This window comes from Protopterus annectens, chromosome 13.part0 (genome assembly GCF_019279795.1).
Source record: "Protopterus annectens isolate FY-2018-M chromosome 13.part0, PAN1.0, whole genome shotgun sequence".
NCBI lineage: Eukaryota > Metazoa > Chordata > Ceratodontiformes > Protopteridae > Protopterus > Protopterus annectens.
The window spans coordinates 573,152,138-573,167,327 of record NC_056747.1 but is presented as its reverse complement, the minus strand read 5'-3'; the positions used below and the strand labels follow the sequence as shown (position 1 = coordinate 573,167,327).

General features: G+C 43.9%; 1 protein-coding gene across 1 annotated transcript in view; it reads right to left on the bottom strand.

Annotated features, from left to right (window-relative positions):
- The window catches only part of LOC122787486 (transmembrane protease serine 3-like), a 413,860-nt gene that overhangs the window by 615 nt on the left and 398,055 nt on the right, over positions 1–15,190 (bottom strand). The gene's annotated exons all lie outside the window — the stretch shown is intronic.

Genomic DNA, 15,190 nt, shown 5'->3' with positions numbered 1-15,190 from the left:
CATTCTACACTGTTTTGGAGTTTACACAATCAATACACTGTTCATTTATTTTCTAATACTTACATTATTTTATTCAGGATTGCAAGGGATCTGAAACCTGACCTGATAAGTAGAAGGCCTAAGGCATTGCACCAGTCCTGGATGAGATACCAGTCCATCACTGGAGTCATGCATGAATACATACATACACACACATGCACCATGGTCAATTTGAAGGATTACAATTTCAGCTATGGACATGTCTGTGGAATGTAAAAAGAAACCAAAGAGTTTACCTACTGGAATGTTAAATGTGTGGACCCATTCATGTAAGCAGAAGTGGATTTTTTTTTTGCACCAAGATCCTTGCATTTGTGGATTTTTTTTTTTATGTCTTTACTAGGGTTACTTGACTACTGCTTGAATAAATGAGGCCTGTTAGTGAAGTATACAGTATTGCACAGTATAAAACAATGCAAGTAGCACCCAGGATTGGTGTGTACATGTAGTAGTAAGAAACATTGTTAAACATAGCTGCCAATTTTCCTTAATGCACCCCATATAGGTATGCAGATATAGTAGAAAGAAATTTGTATACTTACCTTAAAGCTGGATCCTTTTATTCAAATCTGTCTGATATGACTTGAGTCCTCAAGCTACTTGTTGTGTCCAAGCCAGCAAAACTAATGATCCAGTCTTCAGTTCCTTTAAAATTAATCTTTCCCATAATGTTGTAGTGTTTGAAGCTACCTCAGAATGAATTTGCAGCCAACAACTAAGGCTAGATTTCAAAGCAGTCAGTATAGTAAATAGAAGTGACCCTCAGGTCCTACAAGATAGCAATTTGAAAGAAGGATAGAGAGAAGGTTATCATACGGGATGGACATTAATGAAAGGATCCAGAGTTTTTGTAAATACATAACTACCATATTGCATTCATCCCATTCATTCAGTGTAACTGATGGGTAAGATACATTGACCCATCAGTCTGGGTAGTATCATGACAGGAGACATTTGAAAGAACAGGGGCTCCAAAGGAAGCCATAGACCTCGAGATGACAATCTAACTTGTAATGTTAAGCAATGGTGCATAGTGTAGGCCATGTTGTTGCTGGACAAATCTCATCAATTGAAGAATTTCTGAAGATGGCAATTGAGGTGACAACAGACCTGGTGGAATGAGCATTAGGTTTAAATGGTAATGGGTGATTGTGAATTGATTAAACAAAATAAATGCAATCAGAAAAACACCTAGTAAGGGCAAATTTAGACCCAAGTTGGCTAACTGCAAAGGAAACAAAGAATATTAATTCTTTCCTGAAGGCTTTTGTTCTGTGCAGGTAGAGTTTAACTTCCCTATTTACAACCACAATGTGTAAGATATATTCACCTTTATTTGAATGACTTGGAAAAAAAGACTAGTAAGCAAATTGGCTGGTTTATGTTTGCATCATAATCTACCTTGGGAAGAAAGGAGGTGTTAGTATAAAGAGACACTCTGTCTTGGAAAAACTAAATAAAGCATGGTAAAATATAAGGCTTGCAACTCAGATACTGTTCTGGCAGAACTAATGGCAGCCAAGACCAATGTTTTCCAGAAGAGAAATTTCTAGAGTGCAGAAGATTCTGGTTCAAACTGAGACTTTAGTTAACACTTCCCATTTGAAATTGAGATCTCATGGAGTCACCAGTTCTCTAACTGGATGTGAGAGCAGGAAGACTCCCTTGAGAAGGGCCTTGAAGAGTTTATTAGAAGCCAAGGAATGGGCTTCATAGTCCACATGAAAATTTGAAATACCTGCTAACTGCACTTTAATAGTAGAAAAGCTGGAGGATGAGTCATACATGTTTGTTAGGAATCATAACATATCTGGAAAAGTGGAGAAAGGGTCAATATTTTGTGATGCCCAGATTATGAAATGTTTTCCATTTAGTGCAGTAAAGCTTACAAGTGGATTCCTTCTGTAATGCAGATAGATTTCTGATGACATCACTGGTTAAGGCTGTATTATTGACCATCACTGGAAGTGGAGAAATTAACTGGTTAGTCAGAGGTTGTGAAGATCTGGCTGAGGTTTCCTGGGTAGGTGGGATAGTAAATCCTGTCTGGGATCCACTACCCAGGGGAGATGTTCATCGTGTTTCACTGTTGCAGTCATTACACTTGGGTTATCCTGCTGGCAGGCTACCCACAGTCAGCCAGAATTCCAAAGTCTAGGTCCGGCGTCGGTGGATCCACTACCCAGGGGAGTTCTCTGATGTAAGCCTTTTAAGAGGGGAAACCATATTTGCCTGGGCCACTAGCTGGCAATCAGGATTCTGGTGACTTTGCATTTGATCACTTTCTGTAGAAACCTGGAAGTTAGGGCCAAGGGGACAATCATAAAGTTGCCCACAAAGCCATTGCTCAACCAAAGCATCTGTTGGGGACTGTCCCTCCAGGGAGATCATGGCAAAAAAAATTACTGCATTTGGTTTTGGAGAGGGAAGCAAATAGATCACAGCAAGGCTGTCCCCAGTGGCTGAAAATTTGTTGTGCCGCAACTGGATGGAGATTACTCATAAGACATTTGTCAGATCTGCTGAGTCTGTTAGCAAGGCAACTGACCTGTCTAAGATGGTGTGCTGCAAATGGAAAGTGAAGCAAAGCAATTGCCCATAGCCACACCCTTATAGCCTCCCTTCATAAGGGGTAAGACCTGGTCCCCCTTGCTTGCTGATATACTAACTTACTGTCATATAGTCCATTAGGATAAAAATCACCCTTGCAGGAAGGTAGTCCTGTAACTTCTGCAATATGAGGAGGACTGCACATATTTCCAAGACATTGATGTAAAGACTGGTCTCTTCTGAACAAAGGGCCTCTCCAAATGAATGCAGAGGGCATTAGCCTCCATTGTAACTGCACCTTGCAAAGGTTGGTTATAATAATAGAGATGGAAAGATGCTAATAAATCTGACACCACTGAGCTTTTATAACCACTACAGAATCTTCATATGAAAATGAACAAATTGCACCATCAGAATAGACAATACAATCCGTCCCAGACCTCTGAGGACTAGGGCAGCAGTAGGATAATTGGAGTGGATGAGAATTTGGGCAGGAGTTCCTTAATGTCTGAATTCTGTCTTAAGGAACAAACACTATAGAGGTCATTGTATCTAGGTGACATCCAATGAACTGACTAGTTTGCATTGGTTGAAGAACTGTTTTCTCATAGTTTATGGATATGCCCAAGGATAGATACAGCTGCACTATGTAGTCTCTGGCATTGTCTGATTATTCCCTTGTTGGGTATGCTAGGAGCCAGTTGTCTAAATATAGGAACACTCAGATCTATTGTAGCTGTAGGTGAGCTACTGTAATCACTGTGCACTTGGTGAACACCCATGGGATGTTATGAGACCAAAGGACAGGTCCCTGAACTGGAAGTGACTGGCTCCAAGGCAGAAGTGATGGAATCTCCAGGATGCTTTGGTTATTTTGATGAGGAGATAGGTATCTTGGAGATCTATTAAGTGCATCCAATCATTTTTTCTGTAGACAGGTCTAAATTGATTGCACAATGACCATTCTAATCTTTCTTAAGTAATTATTTAGATGACTGAGATCCAGAATGGACCTGAGGTCTTTGTTTTTCTTCAGAACCAAAAACAATCCTGAGTAAACTCCTGACACTCTGTGAGCTGGTAAGACCACTTGGATGGCTCTTTTTTAAATCAAAGACAGAAGTTCACTTTGGCAGGCTTTATTTGGTGGGGTGGTACAACTGGACGAAGCAATTTTAATTTGGGGAGCTGGGAAAAGGGAATTGTATAACCTCTGGATATTATCCTTCCTACCCATTTATCCTGTATGATAGCCATCCATTCAGGAGAGTAGAGGGATAGATGACCTCTGACTACATCTAGTGGGGAGCAGACAGGCAGTCCCTCAGGGGTGTAAGGTTGCCTGCCGGAAAATGGCCCATAATATTCTTGGTTCTCTGGATCCCCTCAGCCTCTGAGTTTGCATCCACTGAAGGTGTCACCCTTCCCCCGGCTGCCCCTGTCAGAAGTGGACTCAAATGGCTGATGCTCAGCTTTCCTAAACCACAGCAATTTGGGACCCTTTTTGTTCCTGATATATGATCTTTGAGAGATCTTAAATAAATTTAACTCCCATTGCAGAAAGCATTTTCCTATGTTGTTCACATTTCTGCATTTTCTCTTTCATGGACATGTTTAATCATAGGTTCATTAGCAAAGGACACCTAAAAGTTGTCCACAAAGTTACAAATGAGTAGCCAGGCTTGACATCTCATCATAACAACTGCTGTCACAACACATGCCACTCTATCTGCTGCATTATGCATGAGATGCATGAAGCGGTTTGTGAAATTCAACATTATGCCCAGAGTAGTTTCTAATTCTGGAAGTCAGATGCGGGTGGTCTTAAGTTCATACAATAATAGTTTCATAGGTGTTTACTAGGCTAACAACCACAAGGGCCTTTTTTAAGCCCAGCCATGCACCCCAAATCTCTGACAAGTTCTGGTGCCCTTTATAAGTGTAAGCAGTGGCTTGGGAGGTGAAACATTTACAAGCAGGGTCCTGGGAGATGAACCATTTATAGGCTGCCTGTGTCTATTAGGTGCCAAACCTGGGATGGATTTTCAGTTCCCCATCCAACTGTCCAACTTACACTTGACTTGGGTTAGGGAGGAACTCTGCTTCATATGGATGGGGAGCCTGTTCCAGAGAAGGGGTAGTTTCTGAGATAAATATCTGTCTCTCCAGCATGTCCTATTTATATCACAAGCAAGTTTTAAGTGTTTAGAATGGGTAATTCTAGTGCTGTTTGTTTTGTAGATGTGCAGGAGGTCCATTAGAGTGGGGGTCTGACAATGCTTTATATGCCAGACATAGATCTCCCCTCAACAGCCTGTAGGAGACAGAATACAGGGATAGTGCCTTGAGGCAGTCTGCATAGGACATGTTATTTACACACTGTATTCTTTTAGTGAGGGACCGCTATGGTTTTTCCAGTTGTTGGATATGCCTGGTTAGGTACATACTAAAGGGGGCATTGTACTCAGTGGTAGATGTTCTTCGTGTTTCACTGTTGCAGTCATTACATTTGGGTAATCTGCTGGCAGATTGCCCTCAGTCAGCCTGATTAACAAAGTCTTGGGTCCTGCATCGGTTACTGTCTCCTCTTCCATGACGTCAGGTCATCAGGGGTATAAAACATGCAGCCGACGCCATTTTAATCAGTCTTTCTTGCCACGCGGTGCCTGAAGCAGAAGCAGAAGCAGTTTGCAAGTGCTGATCGGCTGACTCCTGAAATTTTCATTTTCAAGTTTCAGAACCAAAGTCTTCAAACTAAAGCTAAGTACCCCGTTGGGGAAACTTTTTCTTGCTCCTTACCGATGTCAGTAAAAGTTAATAATTGCATTACTTGTGGGAAGCAAACACCTCATAAGGATTTTCATTTGTACTGTATTCCTTGCCTAGGCCCTGATCACAACGTGCCTTGCTGTCGGTTTTGTGCTAAATTTAACCAATGCACTATTAAGCGTCTATATATTTTTGCTTCTAAATATTTTGGTTCAAGATCTAACTACCCTGAAATGTCGCCAGTTAGCAATCCGACTACCGGAGTTCACAAAAAATGCAAGGAAAAAGACATAGACAGACCGTCAAGGTCCAAAACCGATGACGAAGCTTCTCCTAAGCCAGTCGCCAGTTTTGCAGCTCCTGATACCCACTACTTTTGAGTCCCAGGCCTCTACCGAGACCCATTTGGAGTCCGGTATGCCGCGAGATTCTGCAAGTAATGAAGCCGCAGATGTCTCTCCCTTGGATGGGTCCAGAGCCGCTGAGCAGGCACCGGCTTCTGAGGGTGTTTTCAGGCCTCAACATTTGTATATTAAACCAACGCCATCATCAAAAACAAGCCCAAAACCAACTTCTATGTCGAAAAAAAATTACGCATGAGCCACATGCACAGACCCCATGCCTAAAAAAACAAATGATCAAAATGGCTGAGGATTTAATTACCTTGATCAGGGGTTCCCAACCCCCCCCCCCCTGCTAAGAGGCCTAGGCAAGGCACTGATTATGAATCTTCAGATCAGGTTTCCATTTCTTCTGATTCCTCTTCTGATCAGGAATTTTCTATTCCACCTTATGAGGACACTGATGCAGAGGAATCCATCCCTTCTGCTTCTCCTTCTGAGGATTTCTCTTTTGGAGAGACTTTGCATACTTTAAGGGAACACTTTCACTGGGAGAGAGTCAGGATCAAAAAGAAAAAAAAAAAAGAGCAGATTTTTCTTCTTCTTTTCAGCATAGCCTTGGCCATTACCCTACATTGTATTATGATGTGTTGTTGATGTGAATCGAATCAAGCCTGATTCTCTGCCCAGCTCCTAGTTCCTAGTAACACAGACACATAGGTTCACAGTCCACTCACTCCCTTTTTTTTTCAAAAATCCTGCTGCTGAGACGCTGACTATTTTCAGGGTCAAAAAGTGTGTTAAGGCTTCTACAGCCAAAAATCCTACCCCTTTTGATAGAGATTCCAGGGTGCTGGATAGATGAGGAAAGAAGGTTTATACGTCTGCAACCTTGGCAATCAGGGCTTTAAACTGCCAGTTTCATATGCTTAAATATCAACAGCATGTTATGGGCTTACTGAAACAGAAAATTATGTTGATTTCTGATTGTGTGGAAAATAGAGTTACAGGATTTATTGCATTCAGCAGAACAGGTTGGAAAGCATACTTTGCAATGTGGTTTTGATTCCTTGGAGGCCTCTTGCAGGGCCACCATAACTGGATTATACCCCTGACGACCTTTTGTCATGGAAGAGGTGACAGCAACCGACACAGGACCCAAGACTTTGTTATTCAGGTCGACTGAGGGCAACCTGCCAGCAGATTACCCAAATGTAATGACTGCAACAGTGAGTACACTCGAACATCTACATTTATGGTAAGTTACAACCGTACTGTCTGATGAATGCCAAATACAGTGAAGCAATGACTTGCTTGACCTAAATGCCATACCTTTGTTTTTGCACAACATGGAATGATTTCTTCACTACTGTAGTTACGTAATGGTCAAAGGCTAGATTACTGTCTATGTGTCCCCACATCCCTGACTACGGGGTCAACTCTTAGGGGTATGTTGTCAATATGATAGTTACCAGGGGTGGATAACTTCCCAAAGGACACTGTTATGCATTTCTTGGTATTTAGTTTCATTCCATGGCTCTGGCACCAGTTGTTTGTCTGTCTCAGCCCTTCCTGGAGGACATCTGTGTTGGGTGATTCAATGACAGTCATCAGCAAATTTAGCCAGACAGAGGCCACTGAAACTGGCCATGACTTCAGAGACATAAATGCCAAAAAGGAGCAGTCCCAGGACCAATCTCTGATGGACTCCACTTGTTACTAGTCTCTTTGTAGAAGTGGGCTCCCCAGTTCTAACTTCCTGGGTCCTGGCTGTCCACCAGGTGACTTAAAAGGTTTGTATTAACCTCTTAAGTTTGTCAACAATGCAGAAGTGGGGTATTGTGTCAAGTGCCTTGCCCTGGTCAAGGTAGGCAGTGCGAACCATTTTGCCCTCATCCATTGTTTTGGTGACTTTCTCAAAGAAGTCCACCAAGTTGAGTAGGCAAGACCTGCCCTTGATGTAACCAAACTGGCTCGGGTTCAGTGTCTGGAGGTTTCCTATGTCATTACTGATCATTTCCATGATAATTCTTTTCATGGCTTTACATCTGAGACTAGTGAGACTTGTGGGTCTGTAGTTTCCAGGGTCTGTAGATGGCCCACCTTTGAGCAAAGAGATAACTGTTGCTGTTCTCCATTCATAAGGTATGAAGCCTGTTTGAAGACTGATGTCATATATGATTCCCAGTTAATTGTAGAGTAATTAAAGTCACTCATGAGTATGGTATTGGGTTGGACATCGAGTGTTTCCAATAAGTTTAAATACATGGTATGGGTTTCTTGGGTCATAGAAAGGACCTATAGCTTGCAAGGAAGTGGCATTGGATTTTGCCTATGATGAAGCTCAAGTGCATTGTCCTGTTTGACCAGCCTTAAGGTATATTTATTTCTGAGGCAAATTGAGACACCATCTTTAATCCCCCATCTGTATAGTAGCTGGTCTTAATGCATGGATAGCATTATAACCTTGCACTGTCTGTGTGTTTCCATAGCTTTAAACCATATCTCAGTGACCACACAGTCATAAGCATTCTATGGGGTGAAGAGAGCTTCTAGGGAGTGGAGTTTTTGTTTAAACTCCTAGCATTCAGCGGTAACACCTTTAGATTTTCTTGGTTTGATTTTCTATGTTGGAAGTACTTTCAGTTTGGAGGACAATGTTTTAGCTAATTTTCGAAAGCCTAGAGGGGAGATTTGCAGACCATCCCTGGCGAAACAGCACTGTCTGTTGACCATCTTCCATGTTGACAAATATTGCACCCCATTAGAATGACACCAAAAACTAAACCAATTATTAAAGTCAGTCATCTTTTGTTTGTATTGTGGCATCATCCTTGGAGAATGTAAAATGCTGATGATGTCCTTCAAGGATGCATCTGCAGTCATAACATATGGGTTGTCCTGCCTCAGGCAGCCCTTCGGTCGGCTGGATTCCAAAGTCTGGGTCTGGCCTCGGCTGATGTCGCACTTTCCCCGACGTCAGAGCTTCTGGGGTATAAAGACATCAGCCGACGCCATTTTCCTCAGTCTTTCTTGCCGCGCGGTGCCCGAAGCAGAAGCTGTTCGCAAGTGCCGGTCGGTCAGATCCAGAGATTTCAGCTACCGAAGACTTCGAAAAAAGCTAAGTACCCCGTTGGGGACTCTTTCTTGCCTCAGCCGATGTCAGACAAAGTAAATAACTGTTTAACTTGTGGGAAACAAATACCACATAAGGATTTCCATTCTTACTGCCTTCCTTGCTTAGGCCCAGACCACGACGTATCAGCTTGTTTAGCCTGTGCCTCCTTCAACCGACGGACTCTTAGACGTCGGTCGGAGTTTGCAGAAGAATTTTTTGGTACCGATTTTGCTTACAAAATGCCGTCGGAGCTTCCGACTTTGCATATGACCAAAAACCGCAAGGAAAATGACCGACACTCGCGGTCCGCGGTTTCGGCTGAAACCACGGCTAGGCCTACCGCGAGTGTCTCGGTTTCGGCTGAAACCGAGTCCACGTTTTTTTCTCCTACCGAAACCATCCCTCCAACCACCGAGGCCAGCGAGGCCCCGGCTGAGTCGGCTTCAGAACTCCCAATCGAAGCAAGTGCTCAAGCATTGTCTGACACCATTCCTTTGGACATTTCTACCCCTGCACGTGGGGCAGCTAGGCCCCCAGCTTCTATGTCTATTAAGGCCTTCTCCAGGGCTAAAGCTGCAAAACTTTCAAAAGCTTTGCCTGCCAAGTCTACTTCCCAGAGGCCTTCCTCAAGTTCTCAGATCCTCAGTCTTGCTGAGGACCTTATATCCTTAATTAGGGGTGCCCAACCTCACCCAGACAGGGCCTCCCAACCTCCACCAGACAAAAGGCCCAGGACTGACCCCTCTGAACCTCTCTCCTCTGATTACTCCTCGGATGGATCTGATTCGTCAGCCCATCAGGAAGGGGCCTACTCGCCTTATGAGGATTCAGATGCAGAAGATTCTATTCCTTCGGCCTCCCCACCTGAAGAATTTTCCTTTGGGGAGACTTTACACTCTATGAGGGAGCACTTTCAATGGCAGGGTCAGGATTTCTCTGATTCTAGAAAAAGATTAAGGACCTTTTTGCATTTGCCCCAGCATAGGCCCTTAGCCATACCACCTGTTCTAAATGTAATTGATGATGTGTATAATGATGTAAGTACTGCACCTGATTCTCTTCCCCCGGCCCCTGCCAAACCTGATAGATATTACAGGGTCCCGGATTCTCACTTCCACCTGTATAAAGCCCATGCTGCAGACCCAGAAACTATTTCTCAGGGCCCTAAAGGGGTTGCAGCTGCTACGGCCAAAAATCCCCTCCCCTCTGAAAGAGAGTCTAGAGCATTAGAGAGATGGGGAAAAAGGTTTATACATCTGCTACTCTTTCTGCCAGGGCATTAAACTGTCAATTCCATATGATACAGTACCAAGAATTTTTGTTAGATCAGCTGAATAAGAAGCTTTCTTCTCCTGAACCTTTAGACCATAAATCCCTTCAGGATTTGGTACACAACTCTCAGCAGGTCAGTAATCATTTCTTAAAATGTGGCTATGATGCACTGGAGGCTTCATTTAGATCAGCTATGACTGGGGCAGTAATTCGTAGGCATGCCTGGCTAAAAGAGCAATCCTTGCCAGACCATGTCAAGGCTAAACTCCTCGATGCTCCAATGGAGAAACAAAATTTATTTGGCTCCCCTGCACAGGAGATTTTAAAGAAGGTGGAAGAAAAAGCAAAATCTGTGCAAACAGTAAAGGAAATTTTGCAAGTCCAACCACCGAGGTTCAGCAGAAACTGGCCTACAAAGAATTGGTCCTTTCCAGACACCTCCAGAGCGCAGAGGGGCAGGAACAGACGCCCTAGAGGCAGAGGTCAATCAAAGGGTGCCTACAGGGGCCGTCAGTGGCAGCCTGCCAACCAGAGGAGTGGTGCCACAGCTGCACCTTCAACCACTACCACAGGACAGACCCAATGACTTGACTCTGATTCCGCCTACCAGGGATCAACTGGAAGCTCCCTTGGGCGGAAAGCTGGCTTTATTCTCGAAAAACTGGCATTGCATTACAAAAGATACATGGACATTGCAAACAATAGACAAAGGATACAGGTTTCACTTCCACACTTTACCAAAAAGAAGCGGAATGCCAAACCTTCCACCAAACCAGAAGGCAGAGGCTTTAAGACAAATCAGCAATTTACTTCAGATGAAAGCAATAGAAAGGGTACCATCTATGGAACAAGGCCAAGGATTTTACTCCAGATTATTCCTGATACCAAGAAAAGAAAACCAATGGAGGCCTATTCTCGACTTGTCCGCACTGAACACATATCTCATTGTGCCAAAATTCAAAATGCTGACCCTACAGCAACTTCTTCCCATGTTGGGCAAGGAGTCTTGGCTGGTGACTCTAGATCTCAAGGAGGCATACCTGCACGTCCCTATTCGACCAGATTGCAGAAGACACCTCAGATTTCTTGCAGGATCAGAGCATTATCAATTCTCAGCATTGCCCTTTGGCTTATCTACTGCACCCAGAGTATTCACGAAATGCCTGGCATCAGTAATTGCACATTGCAGACTTCAGAGAATTCAAATTTACCCATACCTGGACGACTGCCTAATACAAGCGGACAACAAGACAACATTTTTAAAGGACTTGGCCTATGTCATACACCTGCTACAGGCCTTGGGATACACAATCAACATCCAAAAGTCAAGACTAGTGCCATCCCAAAGGATAACCTTTTTGGGTGCGGATCTGGACACAATCACTCAGATGGCTTTTCTCACAGAAGAAAAACAAAAACAACTTCCAGATTATTTCATGACTTTGACACGACAAACTCAGCTTACTGCAAGGAAAGTCCTGCAGGCTCTGGGTTACATGGCATCCTGCTTAATCTTGATTCCACATGCCAGGCTGCATATGAGGAAACTACAATGGTACCTAAGGAATGTATGTTCTCAACACAGTCACAGTCTAGAAACCATGATACCAATCATTCCATGCCTTCAAAAGGAATTCCTGTGGTGGGCTCAGGCATGCCAGTACAACAGAGGGTTGCCTTTCAACAAACCAAAACCAAGGCAGACCATCACCACGGACACCTCAGACCTAGGATGGGGAGCACACATGGAGGACAAATGTATCCAAGGCCTATGGTCTCAAGGGCATCTAAGCATGCACATCAACCAAAAGGAGATGCTGGCAGTGAAGCATGCAATCAAGGCATTCAAACCATTCCTCCAGCAAGGACATCTGTTAATAAGAACAGACAACACCATGGTCATGTGGTACATAAACAAACAGGGAGGCACACATTCCTACCCTCTATGCCGGATGGCAATGAATCTGTGGAACCTATGCCTGAATCTCAATATCCAGCTACAGGCCAAATTCGTACCAGGAAAAGAAAATTCACTAGCAGACAGCTTAAACAGAACTACCACGGATGCTCACGAATGGATGCTGCATCCAGACATCTTCAAACTCATAACAAGGAAATGGGGAATGCCAGAGATAGATCTGTTCGCATCCCCACTCAACCACCAACTGAAGAAATTCTGCTCAAGGACATACCACCCACAAGCCTGGAGGGTGGACTCTCTCTCTCTTTCAGCTGGAATGCCCTAACAGTATATGCCTTTCCACCTCTCCCATTGATGTACAAGGTTCTACTGAAGATCAGGGAGGAACAACCAAAGGTGATACTAATAGCTCCGGACTGGCCAAGACAACACTGGTATCCACTACTGAGAAGCATGTCTCAGGCAAACTCATGGCCTCTACCCCTATGGCCTCTTCTTCTAACGCAGAACAATTTCAAGACCCTGCATCCAAACCTGAAAACACTGCAACTAACTGCTTGGAAAATTCAGTAAAACCAAACCAAACTGTTTTATCTCAGAGGGTCAAGGACATTATCCTGGAGGCTCGCAGACCTTCCACAAGGAAGACATACTCAGCTAAATGGAAGAGATTTCTCATTTGGAGCACATCAAAGGGCACAGATGTCACAGTGGCAAACCTAGCACACATCCTAGAATACTTAGCAGAATTGTTCCACAATGGCCTGTCTTATTCTTCCATTAAGATTCATGCTTCAGCAATTTCAACAGAATACAATATGGATCCTCCTATCTTCTCTCACCCTCTTCTCAGACAATTTTTGCGAGGGATCAAAAATGTTAAACCTCCACGAAGACCCCCTCTACCTGCATGGGATCTCAATTTTGTGCTGGAAAAATTGACACTTCCTCCTTTTGAACCAGCAGCATCAGCAGACCTACAGTTTTTATCTTGGAAAACTGCTTTTCTTCTGGCAATCACTTCAGCAAGAAGAGTATCAGAGTTACAGGCATTAATGGCAGTGCAGCCTTTTCTTATCTTCCACCAGGATAGAGTGTCACTGAAAACCAATCCTACTTTCATGCCAAAAGTGGTATCCAGGGTATCCTTGAACCAAGCTATTCATTTGCCTATGTTCTTCCCTAACCCACAGAACAAAGGAGAAAAACTTTTGCACACCTTGGATATACACAGACAACTATGCTACTATCTGGACAGAACTAAAACCAACAGAAAAACTGACCAACTTTTTGTAGCATATGCAACTGGGGTGCAAGGAAGAGCAATTTCCAAACAGACAATTTCAAAATGGATAGGAAATTGCATTCGCTTTTGCTACTCTTTTCATGGAAAGACAGCTCCTGAAAATATCAGGCCTCATTCCACAAGGGCCACAGCCACCACTACAGCTTTCCTACGAGGGGTGGCTACCAAGGACATTTTAGAAGCTGCTACTTGGAGCTCCATGAATACATTTGTCAAGCATTATAATCTACCTTTATACTCCAGATCCCGAGCAGGTTTTGCAACTGCAGTTCTGCAGGGGATCTTAACTACACCATCCTTCTCTTAGTACCCCCTCCCCCAGTTTGGCTATGGTATTCTACCCATATGTTATGACTGCAGATGCATCCTTGAAGGACATAGTACAGTTTTGTACCTACCATAAATGTAGATGTCCGATAGGTATGCATCTGCAGTCAGGATTACCCACCCTCCTTCCGCTCTGTGGTATTCCTAGGGTGCTTACCCCTCTTTCAGCTAGCTGGGGGAATCTATTATGGTGTATTTGTTTGTATATATATATATATATATATATATATATATATATATATATATATATATGTATATATTTTGCTATTGTTTGGAATTTTTCAGCTTTTATCCAAATTTTGCCTTCCTAGAGGGCACCTGGCATCTGGGGCAAGAAACACTGAGGAAAATGGCGTCGGCTGATGCCTTTATACCCCAGAAGCTCTGACGTCGGGGAAAGTGCGACATCAGCCGAGGCCAGACCCAGACCTTGGAATCCGGCCGACCGAAGGGCTGCCTGAGGCAGGACAACCCATATGTTATGACTGCAGATGCATACCTATCGGACATCTACATTTATGGTAGGTACAAAACTGTACTTTCTTCTTGTTTCACTGTTGCAGTCATCACATTTGGGTTATCTCTGCCAGGGTAGCCCTCGGCCAGCCCAAATACCAGAGACTTAGTATTTCTGCATCGGTTACTGTCGCTTGAGGACTGACGTCAGGTCGTCAGTAGTATAAAGTAAGGCAGCCGACGCCATTACATCAGTCTTTCTTGCCATGGAGCCTGAAGCAGTTTGCATGAGTGCAGGTCGGCCGCTACCTGAGTTTTCGTCTACTGAACTGAAGGTGAGGTCTTCTAAAGCTAAGAACCCCATTGAGGATCCCTTTTTCTTGCATTAACCAAAGTCAGAAAAAGTTAATAATGGTCTTGCCTGTGGAAAACAAATACCAGACCGAGACTTCCACTCTTAGTGCGTCACTTGTTTAGGCCCAGACCACGACATCCCTCGTTGTCGCTTCTGTGCTTCAACGCCAGAACTATCCATCATTGGGCCCTTATTGTAGCCAGATATTTTTGCTTACAGTCCTCAAATTCCGATATGGCTTTGGTAAGCATTCCGACAGCAGATCTTCTGAAAAAAATGTAAAGATAAAGACAAAGACAGACCACAGAGGTCCAAACCTACCAACGACGCTTCTGTTAAGCTAGTCATCAGTTCTCCGGTCCTTAGTGAGGCGCTTTCACAGCCCCTGATCCCCGCTTCTGTTGATTCGCTGGCCGCTACCAAGACCCTTTCAGAGTCTGGTATGCCGCAAAGCTCTTCTTCAACTAAGGATCATGCGGTCGTCTAAACCTTGGATGGGTCTGGAGCCACTGAGCAGGCACCGGCTTCCGAGGAAGTCCTTCGCACTACCGAATCTTGACACAAACCGACGTCTTCTTTTGCGACTACCATTCTTTCTAAAACTACAGAGTTTCTTAGATCATGGGTACGAACCACACCCAAGACACCGACCCACTCTCAGGTGCCTGCTACATTGCCTCAGTCTAAAATGCTTAAAATGGTGGAAGACCGTATCATGCTGATCAGGGGAAGCCAA